This window comes from Capricornis sumatraensis, chromosome 21, assembly GCF_032405125.1.
Source record: "Capricornis sumatraensis isolate serow.1 chromosome 21, serow.2, whole genome shotgun sequence".
Classification (NCBI taxonomy): domain Eukaryota; kingdom Metazoa; phylum Chordata; class Mammalia; order Artiodactyla; family Bovidae; genus Capricornis; species Capricornis sumatraensis.
The window spans coordinates 24,210,183-24,226,802 of record NC_091089.1 but is presented as its reverse complement, the minus strand read 5'-3'; positions in this window follow the sequence as shown (position 1 = coordinate 24,226,802).

Below are 16,620 nucleotides of genomic sequence, written 5' to 3'. Positions count from 1 at the left end.
TATTAAAACTAAGATCTTTTGTTTCTTGTTGAAAACAGTGTGTCGAGACTTCTTTAGTGGTCCAGTGGCTAAGCCTCCACACTCCCAGTGCTGGGGGCCTAGCTTCGGTCCCTAGCCAGGGAATGGGATCCCACATGCTGCCGCTAAGACCTGGCTCAGCAAGTAAATAAGCTAAAAGAACAGAAAACAGTGTGTAAAGATGAGTCACAAGTGCACAAGTAGAAGTTATTTCTAACACATACAACTGACAAAGATTTTTTTTGGTCTCAGTAATATATACGCTCATATGTATACATGTCAGTACACATACATATGTTAATGTGAAATGATAAATGAGCAATAGAGAGGAAAAGCTTTTCATAGAAAAAAATGAATAGCCACTAAATATTTGTCAACAGGGAAATGTAAATTAAAACTACATTGACAAAATTATAAAAGTTGAATAATACCCAGTATACTCCTGTAATGCTCTACGGCCAAATTCAGCCAACTTTCTATCAAGGGCCAGATAGTATTTTAGGCTTTTCAGGCTGTGCAGTCTCTTTTGTAATCGCTCAGCTTTGCTATTGTAGAGCAAAAGCAGCCATAAACCATACATAAACAAATAGAATGGGTGTGGCTGTGTTTCCATAAAATTTTATTTATAAAAGTAGTGGTTCGCCAACCCCTGCCCTGTGGCGCTAGAGGTAATGAACTATTAATAAATCAACATGGCAGATCTCTCACAAACTGGATTACTAAGATAGCAAAAAAGGCATCATCATGTGATTCCATGAATGTACCTTCCAAAGGTGGGCAATAAAGAATACAGATGTATGGGTTTACCATGTTTACTGGGACTTGACTGATTTTGAGTTCTGGCCTTTAACAGAGTCTCTGTTGGCCAAATTACCTACCTACCTTAGAGCATCAGTATTCTTACGTGTTCAACAATGGGCTTAATGGTTCCTAGCTCTTGGGCTTGTGGGAGGATTTTGTTGTATAGTGGCCCTGTAAGTGCTTAGCACAAAGTTAAAAGTTCAGAAACGTGGCTCTGCCTTCATTCTCCTTTTGCAACCTAAATCTCCATTAAAAGGAAGGATAACCTTTCTTGCTTTGGGAACTTGAGGTTTTTTTTTTTTGTTTTTTTTTTTGTTTTTTTAATCCAGCATGTGGTTAATGTGGCTGACAGTAAGGTTTGAAATAGCCTTACCCCGAAGTCCTGAGTAAGGTGTAATTTCTTTTCATTAGCACTGTTTGTGAGACCCTCTGATGTTTTAGTGTCGTGTTTAAAATCACCAGACTCTGTGTAACTTGCTAAATACATGGCAGAACCAGCTTCCAGTGTCACTTCACCATCCTCTGTAGCATGTAGCATTGTGGGAACTCCTTTCTCAGAGCTCTGTCATCTTCTGCTTTTATGTTCCACTCTCCAGACTCTTCTCTGACCTCTTAGACCTTTCAGTTCTCTAAATGTTGCTCACCCCTGAAACTCATGACATATCAGCTTCTTCAGCTGAAAAATGATAAAGTTTTCCCGTGGATCTTTGGTCTGTGGCTTCTGTTCTCTGTAACCTCCTTTCCTACCACATCAGTATCCTGATCACAGACGTTCATATTAGCTGTCTCCTCCCTGAGGATAATGACATGGTCTAACTCACCTTTATTCTCCCATGGTCTGGTTACATGCTTGGCATATAGTACATAGGTGATTATTATATTGAAGTTAAGTGAATGAATGTATTCATGACTTGATTTCATTCACAAAAAAACAGTGTGTTCGATTATTGGCCTGCCAAAGTAGGTTTAAATCTGTTCGTAACTCTGAATCGGCTTTTAGCTATCTGAAACAAATTTAAACATTGTTTCTTTATATCTCAAAAAATTGTAGTATATTTAAAAGTAGAGGAAATAGTAAGGCGAACCCCTGACTCTGGTTTCCATCTTCCAGATTCAGCACAAGTTAAGAATTTGCCACGTGTGCTTCACCTCTCATTTCTTTCTACCACCCTCCTCCAAAGCCCAAGTATCTTTTTTAAAAATTAATTTTATTATGGCATAGTTGATTTAAGCTGTTGCATTAGAAACCCAAGAATCTTAAAGCAATATGAGACATCATGCTGTTTTGCCTCTATCAGTCTTCATAGTGGATCTTTTAAAAGTGAGTGTATTTTCACATCTAGCTGTTATTCCTAATAAAATTAACAATAATTGCTTAGTATCATCTGTTACCCAGTCCATAGTCGAATTCCTCCAATGGTCCCTTAGTGTCCATTTGAGTTGGCTTGTTGACTCAAGTCAAACAGGTCCACACGTTACTTTTGGTTATTGTGAAAAAACCCTTCTTAAGAAATAAAGCAATACCTAGTTTTTATTATTTCTCTCCCCTCCCTTTTTTTTTCCTTTTCTTTATGCTCTCTCAAGATTAGAGTTCTTTATAATAAAACCAAAATCTTTGTAATTTTAGGTAAAGGGTTTATCTCCCTTAAGACTGCTTTGCTGTTCTTCTTTTGTTAATCACTTACCATGTACAGGGCAGTACTATCCTCAACAGCACAGCAAAATGCAGACTGAAAGCTGTTAAATTTAACAGTTTCCTGCAGTACTGTTAGGACTTTTCATTAAGCCTATAAAACTATTTTATGTTCGTTAAAAGTTATGCTCTTAGATAATGTTTAAACATATCTTAAATATTTTATTTATTTATTAATATTTTGTAGTTGTTTTTCTTGAATTTACGATTATAAGGAGGAAGCTAAATCTAGGCTGTAACATAATATGTTTGGAAAACTCTGCTTATTGATGAACTTGATTCTTAAGTTCTGACATGGAGGAATATCATCTGTAGAAAATTTACCTTTTGGTTGTATTTTTGTCAATAATAAAGAAAAATGTGTAACTGTTCAGTGTGTATAATAAGGAAAGGAGCAATGACCCAAGTGTTTAGAGGTTTTGGCAGAATATAATTTTGAGAATTAAGTGGAACTTTAAAAAATAGTACAGAAGTAATGTTTTGAGTTCTTGATGTGAATTAAATAGATTTATTCCAGGGACTTTTTCAACAGTTTCCTTGTTAACTTTCTATTATATTGTTAAATGATTAATATACTAATTGCAGTGGTTTTGGGGGTTTCTGAGAGCAGGAAGCAATCCTGTGTTTGCTCCCAAAGAGCTGAAAAAAAATTCCAAGAAAATACACTTGGGGTATTATCTCCTAGTGTGGATCTTAAGTGGCATCAGTGCAGAAGCCATGTGAAACTAGAAGACTGAATTAAGGGGGTGAGGTAGAAAATAGCTATACACAGAGAAAAAAGGCAAAGGGCCAGAGTTGAGTAAAAACAGCAAGAGAAAATGCAGAAACAATATAAGCACCAAAGAGGTTAAATGGTGTTAGGGAGAAACCAAATTGGGGGAAAAAATCCCCACAAAACCTGATATATACCACATTGTTGGCTGGTTAAGGGGAGAATCTGAAGAGCATGTCTTATAATCTTTGGTGCTTGTCGTTTAATCGCCAAGTTGTATCTGGCTGTTTTGCTACCCCATGGAGTGTGTAGCTCGCCAGGCTTCTCTGTCCCTGGGATTCTCCAGGCAAGAATACTGGAGTGAGTTGCCATTTCCTTCCCCAGGGGATTTTCCCAACCCAAGAAGAAGCCTGCGTTGGCAGGTGAATTCTTTACCACTGAGCCACCAGGGAAGCCCTGTAGTGTGTGGACCTGGAATAAATTCGTGAAGTAGAATTCACGACTAACTGGAATACCGTCTTTCTGTAACACAGTAATAGATTAACAAAGGGTTGGTGTTTTGTTTTTGTTTTCCTGTTTTGTTTTAATGGTAACTAAATATTTCAGACCATCATCTTGCTCTGATGCCTACCTCCAGCCCAGATTTCCATTTTGGTCTGTTCAGCAAATTTAAAACTTTTTCAATCTCAAAAGGTCACTTAAAGTTAACATCCAGGTAACATCAGACAGTGTTTTAAGTGAAGTAATTCTCAAAAGCCTCTTCATGTTTGCAGTCATAAAAGCCAGGTTTCATTTGAGGGTTCTGTTCTTTGATATTTTTTCCCCCTTCTCTCTTTCCAGATGATTCCATGGAGGAGGAGGAAAAGTATGGCACTGAGCTCTGGGGAATGCATGGGAGAAGGAAAAATAGGGAAAGGGAATGACAACAGAGATTTCCATTTAGTCTGCAAATGTTTTTGGTTTTTCTCATCCCAAGCCCGGAGCCAAGAGACTGTGGGATCTTACAGTCTTGTTTGTTGTCCAAACTGGCGGTAGCCGTGCTGGTGGTAATAGCATAGTACTGTCTGCGTTCTTGGAGTGTGGTTGGTTGGCCAGTTTCTAGTGAATTCTTTACCCACTCTGCTTGGCCGCCTCAGTAGTATACATGTTGCCTGTGCATTTTGGCTTGATCTGTGGGTCATCATCTGCCTATGGGTGACATTTAAGAATCTCTGTTCAATATCTGAGAAGTAAAGGATATTTTTTAAATAAAAGATTTTAAACGTGCAGAAGAGAGGGAACAGCCATGAACTCACCTTTTCCCCATGTCTTGTCTTTACATTTTTCACTGTTTGATTCTGTGTCAGTTAGTACTAATATTCGGTTCAGCTCCGTTCTTCATGTTTACACTCTGGGCAGTGAAGTCAGTTCCTTTCAGTTTCCATGCCCCGCCCAGTGATTTCTGATTAATCCTTGGTGGTGGTTTAGTCACTAAGTCATGTCCAACTCTTGCGATCCCATGGTCTGTAGCCTGCCAGGCTCCTCTGTCCGTGGGATTTTCCAGGCGAGAATACTGGAGTGGGTTGCCATTTCCTTCTCCAAAATTAATCCTTAGTGGCTACCTTAATCTGTGTGGCAGGCCAGGATATGTAAATTGCCAGTCACAGTACAATAGTTTGAAAAGAGACAAGAGGAAAGCAGATATTCAGGGAGCATCTAGCAACTTGCCACAATTTTAGGTCTCTTACCTTTAAAAAAAAAAGCCCATTGTAGTTGAAGCCCTTTCCTTCTTCCTTAGAATTAACCATATATAAATGTGGTATATTATTCTTATGCATATTATTTTGTCTTTACATTGTATGTTTGTGTCCATGAACAGTGTCTTATTTTAGTATCTTTAAAAACTGTGTACAAGTGGAACATTCTGTGCATATCCTGCAGATTACTTTTTTCCTTCATTCAGCATTATTTACCCAGTTGATACACATAGTTCTACTTGAAATGTGTGCCTTGTAGCCACGCGTTCCGGGAAACAAACTCACTCAGAAGGACAATGCAGATAGTGGAGTGCAGTTTATTACACCGGCAGGCCCAAGGCAGAGTCTCCTCTTAGCCAAGGACCCCGATCAGTTTTTGTGAAAACCTTATAGACCCTAAGTGTACTTGCTCAAACCCACCTCCCCAAATTCCTTGAAACTAGTCTGGACAAGGTAAAAGAGAGATACGATCAAAGTTAACCCATGATTCATGTGTCACAAGACTAGATAAACAGTGGATATTTATCAATAGGCCTGTGGTCATATCTCGATAAACATAATGGAATTTACCACTTTGTTCTGTTTCAGAGATAATTAGCATGTTCTTTTAGGCAACAGAGAGTCCAAGTCCAAGTCCTGAGGCTCTTTTATCCTGGGGTCTGGTTTTCCATTGGTATGCCATTTCTATAGACACCGGGCACAAAGTTCAGAGTCCATGGGGAGGGTGGCCGTGCGTGTAGCCCATTGTTCGCAGCCTGGGCTGAGATGGAGCCCAGCTTTGTCTGTTTCCTCCTCCAGGTGTAGTGCTGTTATACGGTTCACGTATCCACTTTCCTCTTGATGCATTTTTAGGTTGTTACCTTTCTTCCCCATTATAATCAATGCTGCAGTCTTTGTACATGTTTCTCTATACACCTGTGTAAGAGTTTCTCCTGGGTGTGTACCTAGAAGTGCAATTACAGAGTGAGAAGATAGTGCTTTTGTCAGCTTTACTAAACATTGTCAGATTGCTCTCCAAAGTGGCTGTGTCAAATTGCACTTGGAACAACACTGTATGAGTGGCCTGTACAAAAACCAAACTTGTGTTTTTGCTCATCTGTTGAAGTCAAATTCATTTCCCTGAATACTACTGAGGTCGAGTATATTTTCATGTTCATTGGCTATGTATGATTCCTTTTCTGTGATTTGCCCATTCATACCTTTTGGCCATTTTTCACTTGTGTGTTTTTGTTTTGATTTAGAGAAGTTTTAACATACATTCTGATAAAGAAACTACCTACAGTGCAGGAGACCTGGGGACAGAGGAGCCTGGTGGGCTGCAGTGCATGGGGTCGCGAAGAGTCGGTCACGACTGAGTGACTACACCACCACCACCACTAATCTTTTGCTGATTATTTCTGTTGTGGATATTTTCCCATAGTCTTTGGCCTATCATTTACATGTCCGTGATGTTTTTGGTTGTGTTAAAAAATTTTCATTTCCATAAAGTAGTTAGTTTTTCTTTTATGGTTTGTGCTTTATGAGTCTTCATTGAAAAATTCTTCTGTAACCAAGGATTTACAGATACTTCTGTGTCATTTTCTGTTACAGTTTGAGGTAGGAATTTAACTTTTACATGTGGATGAACATTTATTAAATAGTCCATCTCTTTCATACATTTGTGGTGCCACCTCTGTCATATACCGTTTGCATGCTCAAGGGCGTCTAATTCTGTACTTTGTTCTGTTTGATTAATCTTTTGATCTGCCTCAGCCCACAGTCACACTGACTTCATTCCTATAGCTGGATTGACATGTAGCAGTCAGAGTTCCATTGCCTTGCTGTTCAAAATTTTTATTGGCCACAAAAAATCAAAATCTTTTATGGCTTTGCCTTTCAGTTTGATTTTAGGATCTGCTTTTAAAATTCTTTGAAAAACTATGTTGAGATTTTTCTTGGAACTGTATTAATTATGTAGATTAATACCGAGATTATTTACTGCTCTTAACAAATCTTCCATATGTGAGCATGCTATATCTTCATTTTTTAAAAGGTCTTTCTAAGAAATTTTCTTAGAATTCTTAGGTGAATATTGTATGTTGATCTTGAATCCAGCAACCTTGCTAAAAAGTTCTCATTAGTTCTAATTGCTTTTTTTTTTTTTGGATTTTCTGTCATTTCCTTTGTGGTTGCTCTGTTTTTTTCTTTCCAGTTCTTAAATCCTTTATTTCTTCTTGTTTTACTGTTCTGAATAGGAATTCCAGTACATTGTTCAGAGGAAAAAGTGATAGATGGCATTTTTGACCTTTTCCTAACTTCATTCAAAGGGAATGCTTCCAACACTTCACCAATAAGCGTTCTGTTTACTGTAGATTTAGGGCAGATAACCTTATCAGGTTAACAAAATTCATTCTTTTTTCTAGTTTCCTACCACTTTTTTGTTTTTGTTTTAAATATCATGAATAGATGCTAGGTTGTATTATTAAGTGTAAAAGGTAAGTCCCTGGCAACCATATAGTTACATTTCCTCCCACCACTATCCTTTGCTCTAATTTTGTCTTATACTTCATCTGTGTGTTAATAAATTGTACAATATAAAGTTAGAATTTTTTTTTCATCAACCATCATTTTTAAGAAATTGAGGAAAAAATATAGGCTTTTATATTTACTGATATTTACCATTGCTGATATTCTTCATTTCTCTTACAGATCTGAGTTTCCATCTGGTTTCATTTTCCTTCTGCATTTCTTATAGACCTGCATGCAGGTCTATGAGAGAGGAACTGTTTTGGCTTTTACTTATCTGAAAATGCCTTTGTTTCATGTAATGAGAAGTCATCCATTTTTTCTTTGTATATCATACTGTCTTTTTTTTTTTTTCTTCCTCTGGTTGGTTTAAGATTTTCTCTGAATCTTTAGTTTTCAGCAATTTGAATATGATTTGCTCTTGTGATTTTCTCTGTATTTTCTTTCTATTTTGCTTAGGGTTAGCTGAACTCAGGTTTGCAATTTTCTCTCTTTCACCAGCTGTGGACATTTTCAGATCTTACTTTTATGTATACTTTTCTGCATATCTTTCTCTGCATAAGTTTCTCAGATGGAAACTTCATGGAAGGGCTTCCCTGGTGGCACAGGGGTAAAGAATCCACCTGCCAATGCAGGAGATGCAGGTTTGATTCCCGGGTCAGGAAGATCCCCTGGAGAAGTAAATGGCTACCCACTCCAGTATTCTTGCCTGAAAAATCCCATGGACAGAGGAGCCTGGCGGGCTACAGTCCGTGGGGTCGCAAAGTGTCAGATACGACTTAGCAACTAAACAGCAGCAGCAGACTTCATGGTAGATGATAGTTCCTGTTGGATGAGAGTTCCTTGCCAGCATCTGATACTGTCAGTGTTCTGAATTTTAGCCATTATAGTACATGTATAGAGGTATTTTGTTGTTTGAATTGTATTTTACTGGTATAGGGAGCATCTCTTCATATGTTTATTTGCCATCTGTATATCTTTGGTAAGGTTGCTTTCACTTTTAACTGCTCTGTAAACTTTGAATCCTTACATAGCTTTTATTGAAAAAAATCCAATCTGATAACTTTCAATGAATACAGTTAGGCTTTTTATCTTTATTTAAACTACCTATGTATGGGGATTTATTTCTGCCATTTTGTGCTTTCTTTTCTGTCTGTGGGTTTTTTTAAATCATTTTAAATTTCCTTCTTGTTTTATTCTAAATTGATTGGTTTTATTATTTCTCCTTTTTTTTTCAGTTTGGTTTTTAATTATACATGCTGTTTTTACTTAATTAGTTATCTTTTAATATTAAAAATATTAATCTTAAGGCCTTGAATTGATCAAATATCTCTGCCTTAAACCTAAACACAGCACCCTTAAAATGCTTTCATTTTAGGTGCCTTTATTCCTTCTTACATGCTGTTGCTTTCTGGTATTCGTGTTCATTTAACCAAATAATTACTAACTTCTGCCGTGTGCCAACTACTATTCCAGGTGCTGTAGTAGTAGCATTGAAATAAGGTCTCTGCCCTCGTGAGGCTGACAAGATAATTAATGCATACATAACCGTGTAAATTGGTGTTTGGTGCTAGAATGGAAAGGAAAGCAGAAGGACAAAATAAAGAATGACTTAGAAGTGGAGATGCTATTTTGTGTATGAGTTTCTGTTGTCCTCAGACATTTCATAAGATTTTTAGAGCTTAAATGTGAAAAACTTGATTCCCATGCTGGAGGAACTTGCATTCAAACCAGAGAGTCACGGAAGTTAGAGATGTGGGACCATCAGCATACGGTGGGTGATGCTTTGCCTCTGGTGGATTCCCCAGGGATCTGTGTAGTGTCAGCCTGCAGACACATCCAGGGCAGAGCAGGGTGGGACAGAGAAGACTGCAAAGCATGTTGAGAAAAGTGGGAGAGAAAGGAGTGACCCTGGAACCAAGACAAGCTTGTCTGTTCCCCAGATATTAATAATTTGAGAGGCTGAGACATCAGGTAGGATGAATATAAGAAAGCGACTTGTCTTGGTAGTTAGAACATTAGAGTGATTTGATTTAAAAAGTTTCATTGAAGTGAACCCATACCACATTGGGTTGAGAATTTGAGAATTAGACACAGAAAATGAAGACTTCTTTCACAGAAGGTAGTAAAGGAAGCAATCGAGTGAGAGAGTGATGATTTGAAGGGAAGAGGGCAGCATTGTGGAACTCAGGGCTAAGACGGATGTTCTGGCAAAATGTGAAACAAAACTCCCCTTGGAGACTTTGGGGGCTCTGTGGCCAGGAGATAAGGTGGGCCTCTGGGCTGGAGAAGGTTTCTCCTGGATTCGTTACTTGCCAGAAACTCCTCCCCAGAATTTAGTTTTTCCATTGCTGATGGTGGCAGTGTATTTCCTTGTATCTGAGCTCGTGGTCAGGAGGAAGGATGTAAATTTTCTGAAACCACAGAGTTCTGTTGTAGTGAGTTGGCATTTGAATTCAGGAGATAAAATTTAAAACATGGGGGAACATCCCCTGACCTTTGCTCTTCAAACGCCTTAGCGTGAGAGGACATCACCGTAATGTGCTAACTACCAAGACAAGTCTCTTTCTTAAACTCATTCTACTTGATGTCTCAAGTAGAATGAGATTTCCCTTTTCCAAACACATAACCACATCTCCCCATTTTTCTGTTCATTGTCCCCAGAAGTCCCTTGATTTTTCTGTCTCCCTATTTTAACTCATTTTGTTTTGTCCGCCTGAAATACCATTTTGCCTTTCCCTAACTCAGACCGATTCCCCAGTTGTTCTCCTTTACCATTTTCTCTCCTTGGTACGCTGTAGCTCCTTGTAACTTGGCACCTGTTGCAGAAATAGAAAAGCATTTTGTAAATTGTAAAGTGTCATACAAACTTACTAATAGTATCTGTCCTTCTAAACTGCAAGCTCCTTGAAGGCAGAAACTGAGCCCTTTTTATGTTTATGTACATCAAACTACTCAGTGTTGTGTCTTGTACATCCTTGTTATTTATCAAAGTCTGAATGAATTAGGGATATGTGATTCTCTGATAGACTTAAGGATTGTTAAGAATGGGCATTTAACACACCAGGGTCTATCTTGCAGCTGTTACATTTATATTAAAATTCTCCTTCTGTGGAATCTCCTTTAAAAGTAGATTCCCTAATTTGGATCCTCCACTGGTTTACATTTCATTTTTTTCTTCACAGGCTACCTACCTATCTAAATCAATAATTATAGGTTGCATAGTGATGTATTGGCATGCTTTTGACTGTAGTATTGCTGAATATCCAGTTAGACAGTCAGAGCTTTATCCCTTTGGTAGCAAGAAGTCCAGCCCCATGCAGTTTCAGGATTAGTCTGTTAGTGGCCCCTGGGGACAGTCAGGGTCCCTTTGCTTTCTATTTTCACCTTGTCGTCCTTAGCATGTTGATGTTGGCTCCCCTCATGCCCCCAAGATGGCTGCAGCACTTCTCAGTGTGTTCCAAAGGCAGGATAGTGTCTCCTTCCGCTTGTCCATGAGGGAGCGTAACTTTTCCTGAATGCTTCCCAACAGATTTCCCTTCAGATCCTGCTGGTTGAGATGTGGTTATTTACACTGGCAAGAGGAGTGGAACGGTCACAGTTGGCTGGGACCAGTCAAGAATAGGTAGTCTAGCAGAGAATGATCACTTGAATTCAGCTAGAGGTCTAATGCCGTGAAGAACAGGGATGGGGGTGGGATATGGAACAGGTACTATCTGTGAGTCCTTGACCTTCCCACCAGGGGAGTTAACATCCTTGTAGATTTCCAAGAAGAGGAAAGATACTTTTTACAATATTTCCACTGAGCTTGGTGTTGGATCTCAGAAATACTGTATTCATTGACTCACTTATTCACGTAATAAGCATTAACTGAACACACAGTTTGTGCCAGGTGTTGTGCTCAGAATGGGGGAAGTAGCTGAGTAAGACCTGCTCCTCATCCTCAGGTGAAGTGGCTGGCGCTTAGTCCAGTGGAATAGGGTGGCTGAAGTAAAGTGGGGAGGATAGAGTTATTCTGTAATAAACTGATTTTAGGAAATTTATTTTTCAGCAGGAGATGTGGGACATGTGGATTTGGGATGTGAATTCATTTGAAAAGCCACTTTGGGGTAAGTTGATCACTGGGCGTAAATGACTTCAGGGTTGGACTTCTCTTTACATTGGGAGTTGCTCTTACAGTGGCACAGGTTCAGATGTGCCCTGACTGGACTTGATGCCTCATTTACATGCCAGAAAGTGAGTGGCTTGTACTAAAATCCTGGCACAGTAATTTGAGAAACGTAACCATCAAGCATAGCCACGTGTGGTACTAATTAATTAGCACATTCACTTCTCATTCATGAAAGCAATGTGAAGACTAAATGAAGACCACGTTTAGAAATAGAAAGATACCTATTATATAGGGTGTAACCTGCTTGTCTTTGACCAGCAATCCTGACGTGTGGACTGGAAAGCACTCATGGCGCCAGTGTTAGGAAGGTGAAGGGTTCAGGTTTGTTTCTGAGCTTCTCTTTGCAGGACTCCAAGTGCATCAGTACAAACGTAAAATGTTCCTGATTTTTTTGTTTCATCTAAGAAAGAGCCCTTAGAATTACTATTGAATATTTACCGAGTGTTTGCTGTGAGTGTGTTGTGCATTACTGCATTTAATTCAGGGACTGTGACGTGGGTATGTTTTTCTCATTCAAGGAATAAAGAGGCCCAGGTTTATGCAAATAAAGTAAAATTGCTAGGAGCACCATTACTGATATTAATACGTTCTGGGATTGAAATGTGAATTTTAGCATTTGGCCTAATAGATCGTCACTTCTGTTTTAAAATGCTGATTGTGTTGGCTGTTCCCAAGACCACCCCCAGGTTTAGTGATTGCCTAGGAGGATTCATAGCGTTCAGCATATGATCTCTGAATAATAGCTAAGATTTATTATAGCAAAAGGATACAAAGCAGTGTTAGCAAAGGGAAGAAGTGAAATCTGGAGGAAAGCAGTTACTATCTTCCTAGAGTCTTCTCCCTGTGGAATAAGCTTAATTCCTCCATGTAAGCTAAATTCCTTTATCAGTGAATTTTGACAACACGTGTGAAGTGTTGTCAGCCAGGAAAACTCATTAGACTGAATGCCAGTGTTTTTATCGGACCTGGTAATGGAGGTACCTTCTGCCTAGCATGTACCAAAATTTCAGGCTCCCAGAAGGAAAAGAGATGTTTTGCATAAATCATATTGTTTGTACAGGCAGTTTCAGCACAGTGAGGCCCGCTAATCATTTAAGGTAAGATTTGTATCAGCCTAGGAAACTGTGTATCCCTCAAGTTCCCAAACACCAGCCAAGGGCTAACATTGCAACCAGACCTTTCTAAAGACAGTAATCTCAGGTCTATGTCTTAGCTTTTATGCTGTACGCTGATTTATTCATTCAAGGATATCGTCCTATGATCATGCAGCTTCTGAAAAGGAATGAGAGAAGTAGATATAATGGTGTTGGTTTTGGGGGCCCTGTGACTGCCCACTAGTTTGATTTGTTGGAAAGACTGACACAGCTCAACATAGTGTTGTACTCACGGCTGCATTTTTATTACAGCCAAAGATACAGTGCAAGAACAGCAGAAAAGAGATTTAAACAGGTGAAGGTTGACGAGATCAGGTGTGGACTTCTGAGTCTTCCCTCTGTAAGAATCACAGGAACACAAGTTCCCCTCCAGCTGTGAATGATAGAGGCATGTACAAGACGTGTCTGCTCAGGGAAGCACACGAGTGTCACAGCCTGGAGCTCCCGTTGGTAGCCAGCTGGTCACGTAGGCGTATTCCTGCCATGTGGCCAGCTTTGGCAGCTGAGACTTGGGCCCAGACCAGACACCAGGTGCGCGTCATAAATCTTGATGATTTCTTTAAACAATGCTGACAGCCTGGTACATCCTGACTCACCACCTCTAACATCCTTAACAAATAACCATGAACATTCCAGGAGTTTCTTCTCAGCATTTGGCCAGGGGTCATTGCCATGGCCCTAGGCATCCCCCTGGGCTTAGCCCGGACAGGGTAGAACACATCTGCTGTGTTAACTCTTTCCTCACAGACTTGCACATGAAATAATGTTGCATTTGCTGAATGCAAAATTTAATGATGATATATTCTGTAGAATATGATACTCCACACTTGAAAAAATATAACTGATAGTAGAAATAGTTGACAGATTTCACTTACCTGAAGGGAAGCTTCTAGATTCTTTTCTTTTAGGGATCTATATATAATGGTGACTTTTGGATTTCCCATTTTGTCCACAAACCCTGGTGGCCTAGACAGTAAAGAATCTGCCTGCAATGCAGGAGACCTAGGTTCGAACCCTGGGTTGGGAAGATCTCCTGGAGAAGGGAATGGCAACTCACTCTAGTATTCTTGCCTGGAGAATTACATGGACTGAGGAGCCTGGTGGGCTACAGTTCATGGGGTTGCAAAGAGTCAGACATGACTGAGTGACTAACACTTTCACTTTTCATTTGTACTATATACAGGTATATGTTATGTTAAATCAAAATATCACAAAATTAACAATATTAATTTTATTAATTAAATTAAAATATTACAAAATTACACATGACTTTCTGTGAAAGTCAGCCTCATGAGAGGCTTTTAAACACAGTGGGATTTCTGTTTTTTTACTCAATTTGCAGCTTTACAGAAATAGTTTTGCAGAAAAAAAATAACTCATAGCTTAAAAGTTACTTGCTTCCAGGATTTGAAGCCAGTCTTCACTAGTTTATTTATTGCTGTTTGAAAACTGCTTTGTGTTATGCAAAAAAGAAAGACACAGTAGTTAAGGAAGATTCCATGCTTGAATCTGAGAAGTTCTGAGTTAATGGAATCACACAGCTTGCCTCAATGCAGGGCTTCATAGAACCTCTGGTGCAGTAATATACAGACTGAATCTCTCCAAGCAAATCGAGGAAGTAACATTTCCCTAACTTATTTGATCATGGAATTTCTTTAGTGAGAACTTTCAGGTGTGAGTCCTACAAATGGTGTTCTTCAGAACAAAATGGCAGGACATCAGGAAGCCCTTAAAGGATTTTAGCTAAAGGAGAGAGAGAAACAAAACATCTGTAGAAAAAATTTAAAGAAAACCTTGTTGCAGCAAAGTGTAGTGTCTTACACTGTCTGATAAAACCTGTTTAGAAACTTCCCTATCTGGGTGTCTTTCCTGCCAGGTTTCCTGAGTTGGTGTTTCTCTTTTGTAATGTGAATGACGTGTCTCTTACCCTGGTATTTAATAGTGTGATAACAGTTTCCATGGTGTGGATCATTGCCTTCATGCTCCTACCATCTACAGTGTCTGACATGGTATCAAGAACAGAGTTGGCCAAGACTCAGTAAATATCCAAGCAGCATGGAATGATTGGGACTCTAAAATACTGGGGTTTTTTTTGTTGTTTTGTTTTAAAGGAATAACAAAGTAGTAGACATAAAGGTTAGATACTATACATTTATTTTAATAATGTCATTTTGAAGAACATTTTTAGAGCTTTCTTTTGACTTCTTGAATTTAATTCCTCTTCTCATCACCAACTTTTTTTTTTATGACTTCTATGAATTTTTAATTGGTTTATTTTCTCAGAACAGTAAAATTGTTCCACCATAGACATGTGAGCATTTGTAACTAGGGGATTTCTTTTGCAGTAGATGGAATGTCATTTTAAGTAATTAAATGGTCAGCATAGCTAAGGAAGGCCAGTGGGTCAGAAGTAGCCAAGGTACTCCTCAACTAGTAAAAGGTGAGAATATTTGCTTTACTGGGTACCAAGAATTGTTGTAAAGCTATAATTAAGACGCTGTATGGTATAGGGATAAGGAGACCAATGGAACAGAACGTAGAACCTCAGAAACATGACTTATGACAAAGTTGGTATTGCACACTTTTAGGGAGAGATTGAACTTCCCATAAACAGTACTGAGACAGTTGGTTTTCCATATGGAAGAAGATAATATTGAATCTGTACTTACACTGGAAAGGTAAAACTTTAAAACTTCTAGACATTAAAATATTTTTAATGGTCTCTAGGTAGAGAAACTCCCCAGATCAGTAGGTGCTCAATATGCTACTGGAGATCAGTGGAGAAATAACTCCAGAAAGAATGAAAGGATGAAGCCAAAGCAAAAACAACACCCAGACTTGGATGCTGGGAGGGATTGGGGGCAGGAGGAGAAGGGGACGACCGAGGATGAGATGGCTGGATGGCATCACTGACTCGATGGACGTGAGTCTGAGTGAACTCCGGGAGTTGGTGACGGACAGGGAGGCCTGGCGTGCTGCGATTCATGGGGTCGCAAAAAGTCGGACACGACTGAGTGACTGAACTGAACTGAAGGTAGAGAAAAACTTCTTAAGACATAGAAAATATGAACTACAAAAGACACCTCTTGTTAAGAATATAAGCTATAAACTGGGAAAAGATACTGGTAGTGCATGTAACTAACATGGATTAGAATCCAGACTGTATAAAGATCTTCACAGACTAATAGGAAAAAGACAAAACAACTTCACCCAATAGAATAAACTTCAGTGGGTATATTAGGAAGAGGAAATGGAAATGTCAGAGATGGTGGGGAAACTCACATTAAATTACACACTTACCAGATTGTCAAAAAATGAAATAGTTTGACATCAATAAGTGTTGCCAAGGACATAACACATCCAGCGCTCTCATTTTGCTTTAGACATCTGGGAAAACAAGTTTGCCATACGTTGTCATATTGAAAATATGTGTAGTCTCATGACCTAGTATCCCTAGGTATGTACTCTAGATCAGGGTTGTGACAACTCATGAATTAAGAAAGATTTTTAACATCTTTAAATGGTTAAGAAATAATTTCATAATTTATAATTTTAAAATTACATGACATTCAAATTTAATGTCCATAAATAAGCTTCGTTTTATTGGAATACTGTCACACTCACTTGGTTACATATCACGGCTGCTTTTGTGGTACAACCCCAGATTCAGGTGGTTGCCACAGAGATCTTATGTCCCGCAAAGCCTAAAATGTTTACTGTCTGGCCCTTTGCAGAAGTTTGCTGACCCCTGGCACATGTGTACCAGGAAACACGCATAAACTTAGAAATAACCCCATGCCTATTAAGCATGAAAGGGATAAACTATGATT